This window comes from Panicum hallii, chromosome 1 (assembly GCF_002211085.1).
Source record: "Panicum hallii strain FIL2 chromosome 1, PHallii_v3.1, whole genome shotgun sequence".
Taxonomy (NCBI): Eukaryota; Viridiplantae; Streptophyta; class Magnoliopsida; order Poales; family Poaceae; genus Panicum; species Panicum hallii.
In genome coordinates, this window is record NC_038042.1 from 27,274,000 (window position 1) to 27,296,425 (window position 22,426).

Here is a 22,426-nt window from a genome sequence, read left to right on the forward strand (position 1 = left end):
CAAACTAGCTACTTCATAATGAAAGTGAGAAATCTTACTTCATTAACGATACTAAGCAAACAATAATTATCAAGGAAATGTAACATAAATATTTTAAGAGTAATACAATTTCTGGCCTTAGAGTAATGGACAACAATGCATCACTAAGTTTAATAGTTATTCGGTCAATTCAAAACAAACCGGAATGAGAACGGGCAAGCATACCTATGGGCGGCGGTGGGCCGCGGGGGCACGGCGTGCGGCCTCGGGGGCGGCGGTGGTTGACTGCGGGGCGGCAGCGGGCCGCGGGGGCACGGCGTGGGGCCTCAGGTCGGTGGCAGTCCGCGGGAGCATGGTGTGGAGCCTCAGGGGCGGTGGTGGGGGCCTGCGGAGTGGCACGACGTGATTAACTCTGAACAATTACAGTAGAAACAATGAAAATGATCTTTTTATTTCCACATCATGTGTTGTGATCGATTAAAAGGGAGGCTTAGCTTCAATATATATGACCTCCAAAACAATATACCCTTTTCTCAACTTTAACAGGAGATAGTGCTAATCAAGTTCCTCAGTGATAAACATTGTTCCAAGAAGCATTTTGTTGTTCCTGACTCCTAACTAATTTGGAAGTGTATAGCTACTTGTTAACATATGCATATCAGGATAGAATTGATTCTAAATTCCCTATAAGGAAGGCAACACAAAGAAGCACATGCATATTGGGAGAAAATGCATATCAGATCATTTTCTTATAGTGAGCAGAGCAGCTGCTTGCACAAGAACTATTTGTTAAATTTTAAAACTAAAACATGCTACATCAGAAATTCTTTGTGTTAAAACATGCTACATTCTTTGTGTTAAAACATGCTACTATTTCTTATACCGGGGGCGCGGGGCAGAGGTGCGAGGCAGCGGTAGAGGGGCGTGGGGCAGTTGCGGCAGCCGCCGCGGGGTCCGCGTGGGTGCGAGGCGGCGGCGGCGGCGGGTGCCACGGGGCCGCGAGGCCGTGCCTCACGGGGCCGCAGCGCGGCAGCGGGGGCCGCCGGGCGGTGGGGGCCGTGGCAGGGGTGGTGGTGGCGGGGGCGGGGGCTCGGGCGCGAGGGAGAGAAGAGTAGTGTGCATGTGGGGGCCTAAAACGAGATCCAAACAGCGCTATTAGCGTACCTCTATTTTCATCGGCCCATCGGGCCGACGAAATTAGATCTATTTTCATCGGCCTAGGGCAGGCCGACGAAAATGGACTCTTTGTTTCGTCGGCCAGGGCCTAGCCAGTGAAAATATTAACCCGTTTTCATCGGCCTGCGTTGGGCCGACGAAAACAAGTTCTAATTTCGTCGGCCTGCGTTGGCCGACGAAATAAATGATCTATTTTTGTCGGCTTGATTTTGGCCGATGAAATTACATCTGGCTGACGAAATTGAGCGGCTTTGGTGTAGTGGTAGGAGGCAAAGTGCTAGCTATATCATGAACAGAAAATAAAAAAGCCTTACATGTCAAAGCATAGCACACAGTAGAGGCATCAATATCATCAAGATAAGATTTAGTTGCAAGCAAAGCAGAAATTTTCAATTGAATTTCCTGTCGGTTTTCAAGTTTGGCATTATCATCTTGTTTAGCAAGTCTCTCTTTATCAGCTTGTACAATTTGAGCAGGGGTCATGGGTTGTAATGTAATTTTTTGGCCCTTATACATAAGAGTATATGTATTACTTCTACCATGGTGAATAGCATCATTATCAAATTCCCATGGACGACCCAACAAAAGAGAGCAAACTTCCATGGGTACCACATCACAATAAGCAAAATCAAAATATGGGCCAAGGGAAAAATGTTCCCGGGATGTCTGAGTTACCTTGACCTTACCTGAATCGTTTAGCCACTGAACATGGTACGGATGTGTATGAGGCCGCGTGGTCAAGCCAAGCTTCTTGACCGATTCAGAACTAACCAAGTTGTTGCAGCTTCCTCCATCAATGATGACTTGCGCATGGCAATCTTTAATCATAAATAAAATCCGGAAGAAATTATGACGCTGCATCCGCTCTGCTTGTTCCATCTGTGTACCGAGTACTCGGTGTACAATGCAAATGCGTTGTTTGCTGGCATCATCCGATCTCAAAGAAAGGGCATCCTTGGCAGCAGGTGTATCATCAATGTTGTCTTCCTCTATATCAGAAGTGCTAATGTAACCTCCATCGTCTGTGACAATGTATGCCTATTTTCTTGGACATTCTTTTGCCACATGACCAAGTCCTTGACAGTGATGGCACTGTATGGTGGAAGAGCGCCCTGTAGGAGCCACCGACGTGGTACTCTTGGTCGGGTCCTACAAAGGAGTCTTACCAGCCGAAGGCAAAGTCACTGATGGTGCTGAACGTGTACTCTCTAGTGATGTCGAAGGAGAGGCACCCGGCGACCTGGATGGTGGTGGCGTGAAGGATTTGGGCATGGAAGAGTTGCTGTAGGTGCCCCTGCTCCGTTGTTGCTGCTGCTGTCATCCCTACAATTCTTTTCCTGCAAGCATAGCAAGCTGGAACAATTGGTTAGTGGTAGTAAATTCTTTATAGTCAACAATATCTTGGATTTCACACCTTAAACCACCATAAAAGCGACACACCGTCAGGTGAAGGATAACTCTCATTTTGGTGGAGCACGACACAGAAACACAATCATCAACTAATACATGTGCTAATCTAATATTCATGTGTGTCCATACATGAACTCCGACTAGGAACAACTTTAGAATGACCATACAAGTAAAAAGTCTCACAAACAATTCACATAATTGCCAATCAATACATGTTGCCTTTCATGGATATTCAACGAGCACATAATATATCATGGATACAATGAAATATGATCATCTCTATGATTACCTCTAGGGCATATTTCTAACAGTCTCCCACTTGCACTAGAGCCTAATCTAGAAGATATCTAATACTCATAGCTCTTGTGTGCGCTTCAAGCTTAGGCTGTGGAAGAGGCTTTGTCAAAGGATCAGCAACATTCAAATCCATGTGTATCTTGCATATCTTTATCTCACTCCATCTGACGAACTCTCGTATGAGGTGAAACTTCCGCAGTACATGTTTGTTCTTCTTTGATTCCTTAGCTCCTTAGCCTACGCTATTGCCCCACTGTTGTCATAGTGAAGGTTCAATGGGCTGGATGCATTCGGAAACACACCAAGCTCAATGACGAATTTCCTCATCTAAACACCTTCCTTTGCAGCTTCTGAAGCTGCAATGTACTCAGCTTCCATTGTAGAATCAGCCACGGTATCCTGTTTGGAACTTTTTCAACTTACAGCACCACCATTCAATGCGAAAAAAATCCTGATTGCGACTTTGAATCATCTTTGTCGGTTTGGAAGCTAGCATCAGTGTAACCTATTACAGTGAACTCCTCCTCACCTCCATAGACTAGGAACACATCTTTAGTCCTTCTGAAGTACTTAAGAATGTTTTCACCATTGTCCAGTGACTCTCACCTGAATTAGACTGGTACCTACTCATAGCACTTAGAGCATATGAGACATCTGGGCGTGTACTTATCATCACGTACATGATAGATCCAATTGCCAAAGCGTATGGAACCTTGCTCATGTGATCCAGCTCATCAATCATTGAAGGACACTGAGTCTTGCTGAGATGTATACCATGTGATATAGGCAAGAACCCTTTCCTTGATTGTTCCATGCTAAAACGTTTCAACACCTTATCAATGTAAGTATCTTGGCTTAATCCAATAAGCCTTCTCGATCTATGTCTATAGATTCTTATGCCCAAAATGTATGTGGCTTCCCCTAAGTCCTTCATAGAAAAACTATTTTACAGTGAAGTCTTTACGGATTCCAGCATAGGAATATCATTCCCAATCAACAATATGTCATCTACATACAGGATCAGAAATGCAACAGAGCTCCCACTTTCCTTCTTGTAAACATAAGCTTCTTCTTCATTCTGAAGAAAACCAAACCCTTTGACTGCTTCATCAAAACAAAAATTCCAATTTCAAGATGCTTGTTTCAACCCATAAATGTATTTCTAAAGTTTGCATACCTTTCCAGCATTAGTCGGATCGGCAAAAACTTCGGGCTGTATCATATACACGTCCTCATCCAGATTTCCGTTCAGGAAAGCTGTTTTGACATCCATCTGCCATATCTCATAATCGAAATACACGGCTATTGCTAGAATGATCCGAATGGATTTAAGCATTGCTACAGGAAAGAATGTCTCGTCGTAGTCAACTCCTTGAATATGTCTAAACCCTTTTGCGATAAGTTGAGCCTTATAGATGTGAACATTTCCATCCATATCTTTCTTCTTCTTATAGATCCATTTGCACTCTATGCCTTTAACACCATCAGGCGAGTCAACCAAGTTCCAAACTTGATTGTCTCCCATGGAGTCTATCTCGGATCTCATGGCACTCTATCATTTCTCGGAATCTGGGTCCATCATCGCTTCTACATATGTTGCAGGCTCATCACTGTCCAAAAATAATATCTCGCGCTGCGCGGAGCCTTGTCGACCTTCGTGGCTGCGGCGGTGCTTCTCTTGCCACAGTATCTCAACTTGTTATACTACATTAGCATCACTTGTTGAATCTTGCCCGATTGGCTCATCTTGAACCTCTTCAAGATACACCTTTTGTCCACTTTTCTCCTTCTTGAGAAACTCTTTCTCTAAGAAAATACCATTCCTAGCAACAAACACTTTGCCCTCTGATCGGTTGTAGAAGTGATACCCTAAAGTTTCCTTTGGATATCCCATGAATATGCACTTATCCAATTTGGGAGTTAGCTTGTCCGACTGAAGTCTCTTGACAAAAACTTCACATCCCCAAATTTTTAGAAAAGACAAGCTGGGAGTCTTCCCAGTCCATATCACATATGGTGTCTTAACTATGGATTTAGACGATACCCTGTTTAGTGTGAAAGCTGTTGTTTCTAGAGCGTAACCCCAAAACGATAACGGTAGGTCCGACAGACTCATCATCGACCGAGCCATGTCCAACAAAGTTCGATTATGTCGCTGGGACACACCGTTTCTCTGAGGTGTTCTAGGCAACATGAGTTGTGGAACGATCCCGCAACTCTTTAGATGATCGCTAAACTCAAGACTCAAATACTCGCTGTCAGACCCGGGACTACGGGACTGTGTACATAACGTAGTTCATACAGGAATAGGGGATAGGACATGTCCTATACCTTATCCATGTTGTACTCTACTCGCATGCGAAGTAGGACTAGCCAGTACAGAGGGAAACTACTCGAGTTGTACTCGAGTATGGTTCCTAGGCTAGTGTCGGACTAGGATTCATGTAACCCTGTCCTCCCAGATATATAAGGGCAGGCATGGACCCCCTCAAAACATAACATCAACACCCAAGGCAATACAAACCACCAAACAGGACGTAGGGTATTATGCACATCGCGGCCCGAACCTGTCTAAACCTTGTGTTGCTTGCACCTTCGAGTTCCTGATCTCGGCGTCACCCTACCTAAAACTTACCACCTCGGGTATACCCCTCGGTGGGCAGGCGATAAAACACCGACAGCTAGGGCGCCAGGTAGGGGTGCGCATCGAAGATCCACCGGCGAACTCGATGGCATCATTCAAGTTCACCAGTGCTGTGCCCCCTCAGGGCACGACATTCATTTTCGACTCATGGCTTTGCGTCGCAGATGGTGCTGGCAATTTTTGTCGATTCATCATCGACATGAAGTCAAAAACTCTCGCAGCGAGTTTTCATAGCGACCTCAACGAGTTCATCGACAATCTCGATGACTTGTCGGCCCATGGTTCTGCCAGGAAGACCGTGGAGGAGTCCGTTGTCAATGCGACTCCGCCCAGCGCTGCAACAACCTCGCTCGGATCGGACCCGCTCCAATCTGAGGATTTGCAAAACCGATCGCAACTCGGTCTATGCAATTCGGCCACTGAACATCAGGAGGCCAATAATTCCAAGTCCCTCTCCGCATTGGAAAAGGATTTGGACTACTTACTCCGAATCGGAAAGCCCGAAGCCACCGCACGCCGGGGGGCTGCGGGTTGTCTTGGTGAAAACGGTCTGATGATCACCTCCACTCCAGAGGGCCATTTCGTGCATTGGAAGGGCATGAAACTCTCTGATCTACTCGAGGACGAAGACCGACTTGTGGCACACCTCGAGCCCTTGCCTTTTCAGGAGGGCAGGCCATTAGCCACTATGGCAGAGGAGTCGATGGAGCTACTCAAAGCAAGCTTCGATGAGCTCATATCACGCTAGGTGCTAATGGCGGAGGAGGGTGAGGATGATGGCAACTTACCCATTGTCGCACTTGATATGGTATCCGAAGATGAGGCCACAGCCAGCGCCGCCGATGAAAATGGCGCCGAGCGTGAGGCACGGAGGGCCAAGAATAGAGCCCGCGCAGTCCGGCGAAGGAGGGTCAACGAGCGCATGCGATCTATGCATCGCGAGCTAGATGCCAAATTTGCCACTGTGAGCGAGCGGGGCTTCAGAACTCCTGTGGCCAACATCGCCAGGGTAACTGCCATACTCAAGCGTAGCAACAATCCAAACCTGCATCAAGCACTTTGCTACATGCAGAGGGCATGGATTCAGCTCGATCAACAAAACCTGGTATCCATGGTCAGAGAAGAACACGTGGGCGAAAGCCGCAGCCAGGCTCACAGTCGAATGGCAGGCGGCCGTCCTCGACCTTAGTGCAGCAATAACAACGACAATGCTCGCGGGAGTCAGGCCACTGGTGGGAGGCAGCAGCCACCTCCAGGAGGCAACCCGCGATAGGCCAATCATCGGAATCCTCCAGAAGACCTGAGCCAGCAAATCAATGAAGGACGCGATGTGCAATCCATAATTGATTCCAGCCACAGAGAGCGTTTTTCGGCGTTCACAGCACGGTTCAGCAGTTACAAGTACCCTGAGGGCTTCAAGCCAATTGGGATCACCAAGTGTGATGGCAAGCAGGCTCCTCAGCAATGGCTACGTTGTTACTCCACCGCCATTGAAGTCGCAGGAGGCTCCAACATCACCAAGGTCGTCTACTTCCTGATGGCTTTGGACCCTGCGCCGCTCATGTGGTTGGAAAGCCTCAGCAACAACTCAATTGACTCCTGGGAGCGGCTCAAGAAAGTCTTCATCGACAACTTCCAGGGGGCGATCACCCGTGCAGGTACTCGTCATGACCTTGCTCAATGTAAATAGGAACGTAACGAGCTCCTACGGTCCTATACACGCCGTTTCTTTGACATGCGCGCCACCATTGCGAATATCTCGGAGACTGCTTCTACAACGACATCACCAACCCAGGCATCTACAGAGACTTTGGGCGGAACAGACCGAAGACTATTGCAGGGCTTCGTGACATGATGCACGATTGGTCCGAGTAGGAGGAAAAGATGCGGGAGTGGTTCCCGAGGCACAATGACAGCAACCTGAGGCGCACAAATGACAATCGTACCGACAAGAGCCAGCGGGACTACTCGGGTCCATCCTGAAAGCGCAAGCCAGATGACCTCGTCGTGGCTGGGGATCGTCCTTCACGAGGCAGGAAGACAACAACGCAGGAGGAGTTTGAAAAGCTCCTGCAGAAGAAATGCCCATGGCATCCAGGTGCCAATCATGCGGCAATTGATTGCAACCACCTCTGGAGGACATTCAGCAATCCCGGTGGCGGCAAGAAGAACAAGCCAGCGGACAAAGAACCCGAAGAGGATGACCAAGGGGACAAATCGCACAACGCGAAGTTCCAAGATGCCTCGAAAACCATCAACGTCATCTTCAGGGGAGATGAAGAGTTTGGTTCCAGGCGGGAACAAAAATTGCTCCTTCGAGAAATCATGTCCGTCGAGCCAGCGGTACCACGACCACTCTGGTGGTCGGAGGTCCCCATCTTGTTTTCATGCGACGATTAGTGGGCAAGCTTCTCGGAGCCCGGCAATTTCCCCCTGGTCCTGGATCCGATGGTGGCAGAAGTCAAGCTCACCAGAGTACTCATCGACGGCGGAAGTGGTTTCAATCTCATCTTCGCTAGCACTTTGAGAAAGATGGGCTTGGACTTAACAGACATGCTCGTCCCAAGCAAATCTCCCTTCTACGGCATTGTCCCAGGTAATGCAGTGCACCCACTTGGCATGGTGGTCCTTCCAGTCACCTTCGGCACGAGGGAGAACTACCGCACCGAGTTCATCAAATTCGAAGTTGCCAACTTCGAATCTTCTTATCATGCTATACTGGGCAGACCGGCACTGGCCAAATTCATGGCAGTGCCGCATTATGTTTATTTGCTTCTCAAGATGCCAGGACGAAGTGGGGTACTCACTCTCCGAGGCGACTTGAAGAAGTTATATGACTGCAACCAGGAGGCCATCCAGTATGCTTCGACTATGCGTGTGCTAGATGCTTCAGGAGAAGTACTCGCGGCCGCGCAATAGCTCTCCCAGGCCGGGCTGGAAATCCCTACGAGAAAAGCCAGCAAGTCGAGCATCCAGTTGACCAGTGACGTGGCCCTCAAGATGATCCAACTCCAGGAGGGCGACTCATCCAAGGCCGCCGTTATCGGTGCGGGCTTAGATAAGAAATAGGAATTCACGCTCATCAGTTTCCTTCAGGCTAACCGAGACATATTCGCGTGGAAACCAGCGGATATGGCAAGGGTGCCCAGGGAACTGATCGAGCATAGTCTAAATGTAAACGCACAGGCTGTGCCCAAAAAGTAACGCCTTCGAAGGTTTGCTCACGATAAACGTGAGGCAATCAAATGGGAAATAACTAAACTCCACGCGGCTGGCTTTATTAAAGAAGTAATCCAACCAGAGTGGGTAGCTAATCCCGTCCTTGTAAGGAAAAAGAACAATGAATGGAGAATGTGCGTTGACTACACCGATCTCAACAAGCATTGCCCAAAGGATCACTTCGGGTTACCGCGCATTGATCAAGTTGTCGACTCGATGGTGGGTTGCGTACTCCTCTGCTTCCTTGATTGCTATTCGGGGTATCACCAGATCGCGCTCAAGGAGGAATTTCAAATAAAAACTGCATTCATCACCCCGTTCGGGACATACGCCTACAAAACTATATCTTTCGGGTTGAAAAACGCAGGAGTAACCTACCAACGCGCAATTCAGATGTACTTTGCTGATCAGCTGCATCAGAATGTTGAGGCCTACATGGATGACATGGTCATCAAGACCAGGAATACCGATGACCTGATTGCGGACTTGGAAGAGATGTTCAGCAGCTTACGCAGGTTTCGGTGGAAGCTCAACCCAACTAAATGCATTTTCGGAGTACCATCAGGGAAATTTCTCACGTTCTTCGTCAGTAACCGGGAAATTGAAGCCAACCCTGTGAAGATTATGGCCATGACTGACATGGGGGCTCCGGCCACAATCAAGGATGTGCAGAAGCTAACAGGATGTATGGCAGCCCTGAACAGGTTCATCTCCCGACTTGGGGAGAGAGGACTACCCTTCTTCAAGCTCCTGAAACGCCAAGACAAGTTTCAGTGGACGAAGGAGGCCGAGCGGGCCCTGCAAGATCTGAAACAACACCTTCAGTCACCTCCGATCCTTACAGCACCACTGCCAGGAGAAGATCTACTACTCTACATTGCGGCGACAACTCATGTTGTCAGCAGTGCCATTGTAGTCGAGCGCAGCAAGGAGGGCCATGCATTTGGAGTGCAGAGGCCCGTGTACTTTGTCAGCGAGGTACTCTCCGAATCTAAGGTACGATACCCGGTAGTTCTGAAACTTTTATATGCAATACTGATCACATCAAGAAAGCTGGGCCATTACTTCGACGAGTACAAGATCACTGTGATTATGGATTTTCCGTTGGCGGATATTCTACACAAACAGGACGCCACGGGACGTATATCAAAGTGGGCAGTGGAACTTGGGGCTTTGTTAATCGACTTCAAGCCACGCATTGCGATCAAGTCTCAAGCTCTAGTCGATTTTATGGTTGTGTGGAGAGAGAATCAAATTCCAAACCCAGTCGACAAGCTAGAGCACTGGACCATGTATTTCGATGGGTCTCTTAAGCTCGATGGCGGTGGTTCTGGAGTCTTATTTATTTCTCCGAGAGGCGAACAACTAAAGTATGTCCTCCAGATCCTTTTGGAGGTATCCAATAATGAAGCCGAGTATGAAGCCTTGCTTCACGAGCTGCATTTGGCGATATCACTAGGCATCAAAGCGACTACTTGTATACAGCGATTCACTTCTGGTCGTTCAGCAAGTCAATAAAGAGTGGGACTGCAACAAGGAGACAATGGACGCCTATGTACAAGAAGTGCGCAAGCTGGAAAATAAATTTTCCGGCCTGGAGGTTCATCATGTGATATGGGAACACAATGTTGGCGCAGACATATTATCTAAGCTAGGATCCACCCATGCACAAGTTCCAGCGGGAGTTTTCCTCCAGGAATTAAAGCAGTCATCCATCAAGTCTTCACCTCAGATAACCACCGATACTGGCCTTCAATAGCCCGATCGGGAGGTTATGATGCTTGGAGAGGACTGGAGAGAAGCTTATATCGACCTCATCCGGGACCAAAGACTACCAGTGGGGATGGACGCAAGAAGCGCAGCGGCAGCTCGTGTCATACGCAGAAGCAAGGGTTTTGTCTTAGTCGACAATAATCTCTACCGCCGTGGCGCACGATCGGGTGTGCTCATGAAATGCGTCACGGGAGAAGACGATCATGACATACTATGACATTCAGGTATTTAGGGTTAAAACACACTAGATTCTAGTATAAAGTGTGTATGTTTGATTTTATGCATGTGTGCTAAAACTTTAATGCAAAGGCAAAAGGATCTTTTTATAATTCTGGAAAATTAGGACCTTTGGTGCAAAATGGGTGAGAATGGGAGGTAAAATCAAAACATATGAAGGTTGCTTTGCAAAAAGTCAAGAACTTACTTTTAAACCACAAATAGAGGTGAAACTACCCAAAGGATGCAAGTGTAGTGTAGATTTTAAATAGGATTTCTTTAAAGTTTAAAACTTTGCCAAGTTTTAAGTTAAATTCAAAACCTTATCTCTTTTGCAACTGAACCTTAAAGCAAAGTTGTAGATCTTGATAAACCCTACACTTTTTCTATTGGGCACATTTTCATTTGAGCTATGGTTTGAAAGTTAACCTTGCTTTACAGTGGAGTCCCTGCACTTTTGACAAATTGCAGCCAGGTCCTTCTTCGTCTACCTCCAGTCCCCCTCTCTCTATTTTTCTCTCTGCCCGATCCCGCCGCCCTGGCCGGCCACGTGCCAAGCACCTGCTGCCCCGCGCCGCTTCCCTCTGCCCCGTCCCAGCACCCGAGTCGCCGCTCCCCACCCCGCGCTGGCCCTCTCCTCGCTCCTCCACGTCGCGCCACCGCCGCCCGAGCCGCCACACATCCCACCGGTTGCCAGCAGCTGCTCCTGTGCGGCCGTGCCTTCTTCTGGACCTTGAGCATGTCCTGGAGCTCCCCACGAACCCACTCTTGCTTTTACGCGCCTGCATTTCCACTGCTTTTCCTTTTCCCGAGCACCCCACCTCGCCAGAGCCCCGCCGCAGCCCCGGCTTCCCGTCAACAGCCGCCTCCGCCGCCTCCCACCCCCGATCCAGTGCTCCAGCAGCACCGCCGCGATGCACTGAAGCACACAAGCCCGCCCAATTTTGTTTTCCCCCGCTAGATCGCCCGGACCACTACACCGGTGAGCTCGAGCTTCCGCCGCCGCTCGGCCTCGCCGTCGTCCCGACGATCTACTGCCTCTTAGCCCCAGCCAAGTGTACCATCAGCACCACATCATCGCGTGGAAGTTCTCTGGTCACTTCCCCGCCACCCTCTGGCACTCCGGCCACCGGAACGTCGACGCCGCCCTTCGGAGCTCCGCCGCCCGTCTCTGTTCGCCATCGACACGCCGCCTCGGCACTTCTCCTTCCCAACACCGGCCACCCCCGTGACCGCCGTGAGCTCCTGAACCTTTCCCCTCACTTCCCCCTCGCCGTCGGTGAGCCCCCTCCCCGGAATTTGGACGCCACCGATCGGCATCCCACTGTAGCCCGGCCAAGGACCCAATTGCAAGGATTTGAATCTTTCCAGGGGCCTTTCTGTAGGAAATCAGTACCACCCTCTAATTCAAATCAGCTAACTTGTAAAATCCATAGGAATTTATAGAAAAATCCAAAAATTACCAAACCAGTTTTGTTGTGTTCCAGAAAATTAGCTCTACAACTTTTGTTACTAAAGTGTAGTATGAAGCAAAATATTTTTAGAGTTATTTTAAAGTTTAGCAAAAGGGTATCTTGAGTATAACTTATGCATATTAGCTCTATTGCTTGTGAATTTTGGTAAGTAGCCTGTTTAGGGTATGAGTGAGCTTGTGTAAAAATTTCACCTGTAGTAATGAACCCTAGCTAGAATTAATTTAAAACTTATACAAATCAAGCTTGCAATGGTTTAAATTTATTCAAGCATGTTACCAAGGTTTTCATGCTTCTATCTTTTTAGCATGTGATGTTCCGCAATAAAGTAGTCATAGTAAATCTTTCAAAAATTTATAACACTGTTTTGTTTAAGATTTGAATTTAAACTTGACATTTGAATACAATTCAAATGCTTTAGTGTTTGTTTTCAGAAAATTATGAAAAATTCATAGTAAGCTCATCCATTAGGAATAAGCTTACCCATAAATATTCAGGACCCTAGCCTTTATTGATTTCAAAATAAAAATCAAACTTGTTATCTTAATTCAAATAAATCAATTAATTTGATAATTGAATCAAAGTACACATGGTGGGTTAGAATTCAAACTTCCTGCTTTATGAAAATATGTTTATCAATTGGTTGGATTGCAACTTTATCGTGAAGTAAAATTCTTAACTCAAGAACCATCTAATTTAAATCATTGCATATCATCTAGAGTCAACGACACTCGATGACGGAGACTACGAGCTAGTCCCGGAACCCGAGCAAGGATTTTCTGAAGATCCTGCGAACGTCGCCGAGGTTATAACTGAAGCCCCGAAACAAAGTTCGGAAGTCTTTGACATCACTGACCCTAGCCCCGCTCAAGAAGGCAAGCCCTGATGCACAACCCAGTACTTTAAATTACTACACTTATGCAGTTTTATACTTATGTATCTATATTATGCATTACGTCTAGGAGTTGAAATGGAACCCTAGATGCATGAATCCTAGTAACCTATGTATTGAGCCTGAGTCCATATCAAATAGATGCTCTGCTAATAGGACCGGCAGAAGTCGAGTGATTTCCAATCACTCGCGCGATATAGGAGTTGAATGTTTACGATTCTGCAATCACTATAAGGATGATGGACGGGGTCATATGCAGTATCATGACTTGGAAAGTTACCCTGTCTGTGTTGATAAAAGTTGATAAGGTCACAGTGTGTGGTAGCTGTGGTTAAGCGTTTGAAAGTACTAGCCACATGCCGTGAAATATGGAAAGCAGTAAGCCTAGTAAACAATCGGCCCGAGGAGTGGACATACCTCCCACCACTCGTAATTTGGTTTTTCACATGCACCAACGTGCGGGAGTACGTTCCGCGCAGCGGAAAGGAGTACAGTCATGTAGTCGCGCTACAGATGTATGTCCTGCACATTGGATGTGCGTATGGTTCTACAGTCGCTTGTGGTGGCCCTGATCCACGAGTCGGAATGAAAGGCAAACGGTTACTTCGGAATGATCATTGGATGTTCCAAGCATGTGAGTTAGGTTTACCCTTGCAAGGTTATGAAACTCGATTCGGAGTCGTCCATTTCTCGCGGAGATTGAGACTGCTTATTCCTTCTGCCACATAGAGTAAGAACAGTAACGAATGTGGAAATAATCTTGATGGATGCTAATCTCTACCTTGCTTGCCTAGTATAGGTGCTTACCTAGAATGGTTAATGCAACTAGAAGCTGAAAGCTAAAACATGAAAGTTGGATCATACTCTTTGTTGCTTTTCAGCTGAAATTAAACTCAGAACCATTACAAGCCATCATAAGTCTAGTTACATGGCTAAGTATACCATGACACGGGTAAATCATGCTGAGTATTAGCATACTCAGTCTTGCTAGTCTATTTTTTAGGTATGACCGGCGTGAACCAAACGGATAGTCCAGCCTGGCCATTTTCTGTTCCATTTGGCTGGTCCGTGGAATGGGATCCATCCCCGGGCGGCAATGACCTACCGAAATGATGCCATGTTTCAGGCTAAGCGTGGTGTCAACTCTCGTGACGTGTGTAGTCGCATGTGAATTTCTTCCGCTACGACTCTGAAGAAGCTGTTTAGCTTGTTGTTTAAAAACAATGTCGGTATAAGTTACTTCCAGCTACAAAATAGTTTGTAATAATGTTTAATATTTCTATAAATTAATAGTTGATGAGCTGTGATGTGATTGTAAACTCGCCTTCGTGCGAGGTAAACCTACTTCGATCCTGTTGAACCGTGGTTGTATTGGGCGGAGACCCGACAGACCAATGAGTTGTTCCGTTTGAAGTGCGCGTTGAGTTAGTATCGTCTAGATAGCGATGACTAGCGCACTTGAGCTGGAATAATTCAGGCGGTTCTGCCACACATACTGCGGGAGATACATGAGGGCGTATGCGGCAACCACGCAGCTTCAAGACCACTAGTGGGGAAAGCATATAGAGCTGGTTTCTGGTGGCCCACCGCAGTATCCAATGCTGAGGACCTCGTGCGGAAATGTCAAAACTGCCAATTCTTCGGCAAGCAATCTCATATCCCAGCTCACAATCTTATCACTATACCACCATCCTGGCCGTTTGCATGTTGGAGCCTTGATATGATTGGGCCCTTTACAACGGCGCCAGGTGGTTTCACCCATGTATTCGTGGCTATTGACAAGTTTACCAAGTGGATCGAGTACAAGCCGATAGCCAAGCTCACGCCAGATAGAGTCGTTGATTCCATCTCTGACATCTTGCATCGCTTCGGCTTCCTGAATACTATCATCACGGACCTTGGATCAAATTTCACGGCTAACCAGTTCTAGGAGTTGAATGTTTACGATTCTGCAATCACTATAAGGATGATGGACGGGGTCATATGCAGTATCATGACTTGGAAAGTTATCCCGTCTGTGTTGATAAAAGTTGATAAGGTCGCAGTGTGTGGTAGCTGTGGTTAAGCGTTTGAAAGTACTAGCCACATGCCATGAAATATGGAAAGCGGTAAGCCTAGTAACCAATCAGCCCGAGGAGTGGACATACCTCCCACCACTCGTAATTTTGTTTTTCACACGCACCGACGTGCGGGAGTACGTTCCGCGCGGCGGACAGGAGTACCGTCATGTAGTCGCGCTACAGACGTATGTCCTGCACATTGGATGTGCGTATGGTACTACAGTCGCTTATGGTGGCCCTAATCCACGAGTCGGAATGAAAGGCAAACGGTTGCTTCGGAATGATCATTGGATGTTCCAAGCGTGTGAGTTAGGTTTACCCTTGCAAGGTTATGAAACTCGATTCGGAATCGTCCGTTTCTCGCGGAGATTGAGACTGCTTATTCCTTCTGCCACATAGAGTAAGAACAGTAACGAATGTGGAAATAATCTTGATGGATGCTAATCTCTACCTTGCTTGCCTAGTATAGGTGCTTACCTAGAATGGTTAATGCAACTAGAAGCTGAAAGCTAAAACAAGAAAGTTTGATCATACTCTTTGTTGCTTTTCAGCTGAAATTAAACCCAGAACTATTACAAGCAATCATAAGTCTAGTTACATGGCTAAGTATACCATGACACGGGTAAGTCTTGCTAAGTATTAGCATACTCAGTCTTGCTAGTCTATTTTTCAGGTATGACCGGTGTGAACCAAACGGATAGTCCAGCCTGGCCATTTTCTGTTCCGTTTGGCTGGTCCGTCGAATGGGATCCGTACCCGGTCGGCAATGACCCTCCGGAATGATGCCATGTTTCGGGCTTAGCGTGGTGTCAACTCTCGCGACGTGTGTAGTCGCGTGTGAATTTCTTCCACTACGACTCGGAAGAAGCTGTTTAGCTTGTTGTTTAAAAACAATGTCGGTATAAGTTACTTCCAGCTACAAAATAGTTTGTAATAATGTTTAATATTTCTGTAAATTAAAAGTTGATGAGATGTGGTGTGATTGTAAACTTACCTTCATGCGAGGTAAACCTATTTCGATCCTGTTGAACCATTGTTGTATCAGGCAGAGACCCGACAGACCAATGAGTTATTCCGTTTGTAGTGCATTGAGTTAGTATTGTCTAGATAGGATGACTAGCGCACTTGAGCCGGAATAATTCAGGCGGTTCTACCACAGCTGGTATCAGAGCTGTAGGTTTAATTTTACGATCGGCACTACAACTGCAACAGCTCTTAAAAATATTTTCAGGATAAAACTTGCTTAACAAAAGAGTTTACAAATCGCGTTGGATTCGTTAAGGTTGGTACTTAGATTGTAAAGTCCTAGGAAATTATATGGGAATAATCAGGTGGCTACTAGTATATATATGTGTATAGTTCAGCTCTAACTTGCAGCACTACTTTTTGTCAAAACTTACTTTCGAGTACAACCAACCCTAGATATCTAGATGTGTTGTTTTGTTCCTCAACGTTGAGACAAGAAGGTAAGAGGGTAAGGATCCTCAGCCAACTGAGGGAGATTGGCCTTCCCGTCGGTGATTGCGAACCGAACGCTGTTTCTCAAGCAGTGGCTTACTTGAGATGCTGCCAATATATCAACAATTAGTTAATCATATTGGGAGTATATGGTTCGGCACAGGGTATGGTGATCGCTGTTCATACCACCATTTTAAACGGTACCCCCGTGAATACATTGCGGATGTAACGTATGCTAACGTTGTCCGTACGGCGGAAATTGTACGGATACTATTTCTATAGTAGACAGTACTGTTTGAGGACGCTTTCATGTCGTGCTGCCATGAAAGGTTCATGTTATATACATATGGTATTCTGCAGGTACACTAATCACGATTAAAAAGTTAAGACGGATAGGACTTATCGACTAGTTATTAGGGAGAGATGTATGTATTATGCCACCGAAATTAACCACGTAAGTCCAAAGATATTTGGCAATTGTTTTGGTTGTGAGGTCGAATAGTATATGCATGCATAATCCATTATGAAACAAAATGAGTGCATTGAATGTGTTGTTCTTTTAAGGACAAATAGAGTGTTGTCTATCTCTAGTATGATTCAATAGGATTCTTGTGGTAGTCTTAGTTGGGTTTTCAACATCCTTCAAAATCTCACCATCTGAATTCTTGTTTCAGATGGCGGCTCCTTCAAACATCTTTTGGGATCATCAGGGCATCTCCATACCAATGCCTTGTACTGGGAGGGTTTTCCCCGTCTCTTATGGGAATCACTTAGGCTTTTCTTCTACACCGAGACCCACAGTATGATGGAGTGGAATATTGGGAGGAAGGTGTTCCTCGATGCAAAGTCAAGATGACCATTCCTCAGCACCCTTTTCGTTCTCACTGGCAGCCCATTGAAGTCGATGTTGTTGGCTATCGTCTCGTCAACACCATCTCCTTCCAATTCCGCTTGCCCCGGTCCTTGATCGAAGGTCTGGTATCCGCACCGACGCGACTACTAATTCAAAGGCATCTCATGTTTTGAGCTGGTTCGGAACTTTCATCTTTCTTCTGGTGCTGCCAAGACCTGCCTCAAAGTAGATCTTCGGAAACCGAACGAACCAAAAAGATTGGACTCCATCCTTCTGATCCTAACTATTTCTATGGAGAGTTTCTTTAAAATAAGAGAAGCGGCATGGCGGGCACTAAACAAAAGAATTTCTATAAGTAGTAGTTCTTAGGTCAAATCACAAGTGGGGCTTTACCTGGGATAGATGAGTTTATGGATTTGCTACCTAGTTTTCTCTTCCCTTTCCATGCCTTTGATTCATCCCGGAAAGTGTTGCTGTGTCAAATCGAGATTGTGTGGGTGTTCAGTGGATCAATCCCTGTATTAATGGTTCTGGCGGGGCAGTGGGCCTCTTTCACTTGATTTTGGTTGGACGGTAGTTTCGGAAGCCAGTAGCAGTAACAGGTCGGATGATGAAAAATTCTCATCTTCACTGCATGAGACTAGACTTGACTCAAGCTTCATACGAGTATCCAATGCTGATAGCTGACCTACTGGTAGATTCGGCTGCTTGTAACTCTGTATTGAGCCTCTTGGATTGGATGCCCACTCAGGATATAACCAGGTGCCAATCGCCGAAGAAGATATTAACAAGACATTGTAGCCGATACAGAGACTGTCATACTAAATAATGTGCTTGTACCTTATGTTGCGGGGCTCTTAGTGGTGAATCCGGGGGATGATGTGGCTGCCATGGATGATAAAATAGACACATATTTTTGTGAAGATTACAATTTGATAATACCTTCCCTTGAAGAAAGGAACCAAACCTCCATGCTCACTGGTACTTTGACGTCACTATAGGTAGGTCTCCGTGGGTCACAAAACCTGAGTGCTTCCCTAAGGACAGCAGGCAATCTGAATGTAGTACTTATGATGCATTTGCTCACCATAGCGTCCAGATGCTTACGCCGGATGGAATGCTCTGTGCAATTTCGGTTCTTATATATCCGTAGTTGGGATTCGTCGTTTCTTCGTACTTCTCCCGTTATTGTTGGTTTATGGATATCCTAACCTAAGACGAGAGGATTGGGCTTTCTTTCCGAAGTTTCCTCCCGGGGCCCTTACTTAAATCATTGAATTCATAGGCATAGGGGCGTCCCAGGCAGTGGTTCATTCAATGAGAAAGAAAGACAGGAGGGTAGGATTCGTCGTGTCGGGCAAAAAATAAAAGAATACTAGACCTGTTGGACTCGCAAAGTAGGATCAGGCTTAGTCTACTAGAAACAGAGGAGAGCGAAAACTAAGTCAACCGAAAGAGAAAGCTCCGCCCTTACTTTAACTTAAAATCAATGATTCACTTCGTTTCGTGCGCCTATTTCCTCCTCCCTCCTTGGAGCTCGTCCATTCGTTGGGTGATCCCTTGCTCTCACGTTCGAGTGTTTGCTCGTCGTTTAGGCCGGTGAGTGACATTTTTGCTCATTGCAGTCACCTCCGGAACGAGATCCCTTCTTTCATTTTGATGAAATGCACTAAGTTGTTCTTTCATGGGCGCATACCAAGGAGGGACTCTTTAAAGCAGAACGGTTTAGACCAATGGGTGTGATTTTTGTCTGTATTGATCACTTACCTATGGTATAAGAAGAAGGGCGTCATGGAAGGAAAGCTTTCAAACATACTCTCCTTTTACGCAATTATGAACGAAACTTTCTCGATTCCAATGCAACTTATCCTTTTGGAGTTGACGTAACAAACTACACGAGCCTCCCGATGAAGCCAACAGAAATCCTATCCGAATACTAAAAATAAAAGGCAATTTCATTATGGTGGTCGTGACGCTTTGGTGACGAAGGTCACCGGGGTGACTATGGAAGGATTCCGTGGTAGTCTCTGACTCCCTCCAACTCAATCAATATCAAGAACATGTCGTGAGCATGGGGGTTTGGCCGACTACTAAACTCTAGAAAGTAAAGAGATCCACCCTTTCCTAGTAGCTTATAGAGAGTACATCATGCTGCTGCTTCTCTTCTGTCTTGGAAAAGTGAGGATTTCCTATCTGATCCAAGGGAAGGAAGAGCGGTGGAAAGTGTTGCTGTGTCAAATCGAGATTGTGTGGGTGTTCAGTCTACCGCTCATGTTCGACGCTATCGAAAATCATGTTTTAAATCCTATAAGTACTTTACTGAGTTAGGACTCTCAGCTCTTAGTTTAGTCTCGACAAAACTAGCTTCCTCTGTACATATTTCGGGTAATAATACTATCATTGAGAAAGAATAGATAACGACTATCAGGCATATGACTGATTTCTATATGGTTGTGGGCTCATACTCTCATTTTATCCCAGACTTGGAAAGAGATGGATTACTTAGTCCAGTGTAATGTGGGTCGAAGTGAAAGCCCCAGGGATTATTGAACGTAAATCTGTCGAGATCGCCTCTATGCGGTGAACGCTTGAATGTAGCTAACATAAGTTTTGTCCTCGCGTGGTTGAAGGAGCATGGTTCTTGCCTCCCTCTCTCCTCCCTCCTTGGAGCTCGTCCATTCGTTGGGTGATCCTTTGCTCTCACGTTCGAGTGTTTGCTCGTCGTTTAGGCCAGTGAGTGACATTTTTGCTCATTGCAGTCACCTCCGGGGTTCTTCACACCTGGGTAGTACCAGGTTGCAAACAAATAGGTAGAGCAGAGAGCTGACCTAAGGAGCGAGCTTGTTGTAGTTGGTCTAAAGGGGGAAATAAAGGACTGCCCTGTGAGCTTTGACTACGAGAGCTACCTATGTCAAAGTATCGGCAATTAAGTGGAAGGCATTGTTCAAGAAAATAGGCCGGGGTCGATTTTCACATTGAATTTCATAGTAGTTAGAACTCTCCGGCAATGACAGAGGAACTAACCTGCCTGCTGTGGCGGGGCGGCTTTTTTTTAAACAATAAGACCTGGACGATTATCCCTACCCTCGGTAGCTTACGAGTTTACGTCCATCCCTGGTCGGGTACAGTTTCCTTTATTTTTATCCCTTGTAGCCGTTACCCAAATTCGCGCAAGTGTGTCCACACCCCCCCTGACTTGTACCAGTCGCCTACCAGATCACGGTTTTGCTCCAATTCTAGCAGTCTCTCCAATTATGCAATCCTACTCCGACCTTGCCCTGAAAGGATAAGGAAATTGGATAAGAGCGAGAGCTAGACTGACTGTTGGTCCAATAGGGACATAACTAGTTGCGACAACAAGCAGCAAAACAAAGACCTTCCTCTAATAAGATCTTATCATGCTAGGGCTTCTGCTACTGGTTTAGATGCGGGAAGATGTCTGGCTTAAAAAGGGTATAGGTACTACAGGCAGGGGAATCTCCACTCACTGCTTCCCCTAATATCCTCCCTTTACCACATCATGGGGGTTTACAGGAGATCCCAGAGACTCGCTTGGAAACACCCTGCAATGACTTCGACCAGCGGACCAGCCTATCCAATACCCTACGCCATGCTTGATGGCTTGGCCTGTGGCTTTGTTGACCAGTGCAAAGGCCCGACAACCGTTCTGAGAGTCGCTGGAGATGGCCAATAAGCTGGATTCCCTCCTTGCTTTACCTACTTTTTTTCCAGCGACTGCTACTGATTCCAGCAAGTAGGTAAGCAGAAAGATTTCCCAAGGTAGCAAACAAGTCCAATTCCGGGCGAAATGGGGTTCTCTTTTATTTGCCAAGTCAGGCAGGATAGTCAAGTACTGTGGCAGTAGATCCTGGTGTCTTTCTCTCAGCTTTCTGAAGCACCTTTCGTCTCTCGTAGCTGTAAGGAAGGCAAGGAGAAGATCCGCATATTGTCCTTCTGGGTCCTCTTTTTAAGATTTCCATACCACCCGGGAGGTGAAGCAGAGTGAGCAGAGCCCCTCACCCCGGAGGGGGGATAATTCTATGGTTTCTTTAAAAAGGATAGAACTCTAGTATTCCACTAGAGAATCTATGTACTTGGTATTTAGAGAGGCATCCCTCATCCAGAGGGATGGAGAGAGGCCTACACTATCGTTCCAGCTCAAAACAAAAGGTGCTGAGTTGGAATCCCATTCTAAGGATTCTTGTGGTTCCGGGGCGATCCAGTCACCTGCTCGTTGCAAACCCACAGTATGAATAGCATCTACTGCTGTTCTTTGACCAGCATAGGGTGATGCTTTTCTTGAGCTTTTGAATCCACAAGTACCTGCGGAGGACCAGAAAACCACCTCCCCTCTTTTCAGTCGGAGTACCACTACCCGAGCGATCGCACCTCGAGTTCCTTTTGGATTTCATTTCCTTCTTGATCAATGACAATCGTCATCATATCGTATTATCATACCGTTGTCACGTTTGAGTCCGCCTACCTGGATGGCCTGCCTAGTAGTTCTTTTGACCTGGATGGTCCGCCTACCTAGCAGTTCTTTTGAGCAAATATATCATGTCGATTGCTCAACCGTACTTTTGCTATCTTACGTAGAGCTGAATTAGGTTTTTTCGGTGTTCTCGTCGAAACACGCAGGCATACTCCTTGCTTCTGGGGACATTGATCCGAAGCTCGAGTACGGGCTGGAGAGATAAGCCCGTGGCTCTTTCCATTGTGCAAGCAAGATTGGTTGGATTAGCCCACTTTTCCGTGGGTTATATATTCACTTATGCAGTTTTCTTGATTGCCTCAACATCAGGCAAGTTTGGTTCATTTAGTTTTTTTTTGTGTAGTTACGAAAGGAGGAGTTTTCTTGCATAAGTTGTTGACATTGCTTCCGGAGAAGTAGTTAGTTTCCAGAACAGAGCGAGAAAGAGCGGATATAAGGAAACGAACGCATAAGCACACGAGTGCTTAGTAGACTTATTGGTTGAG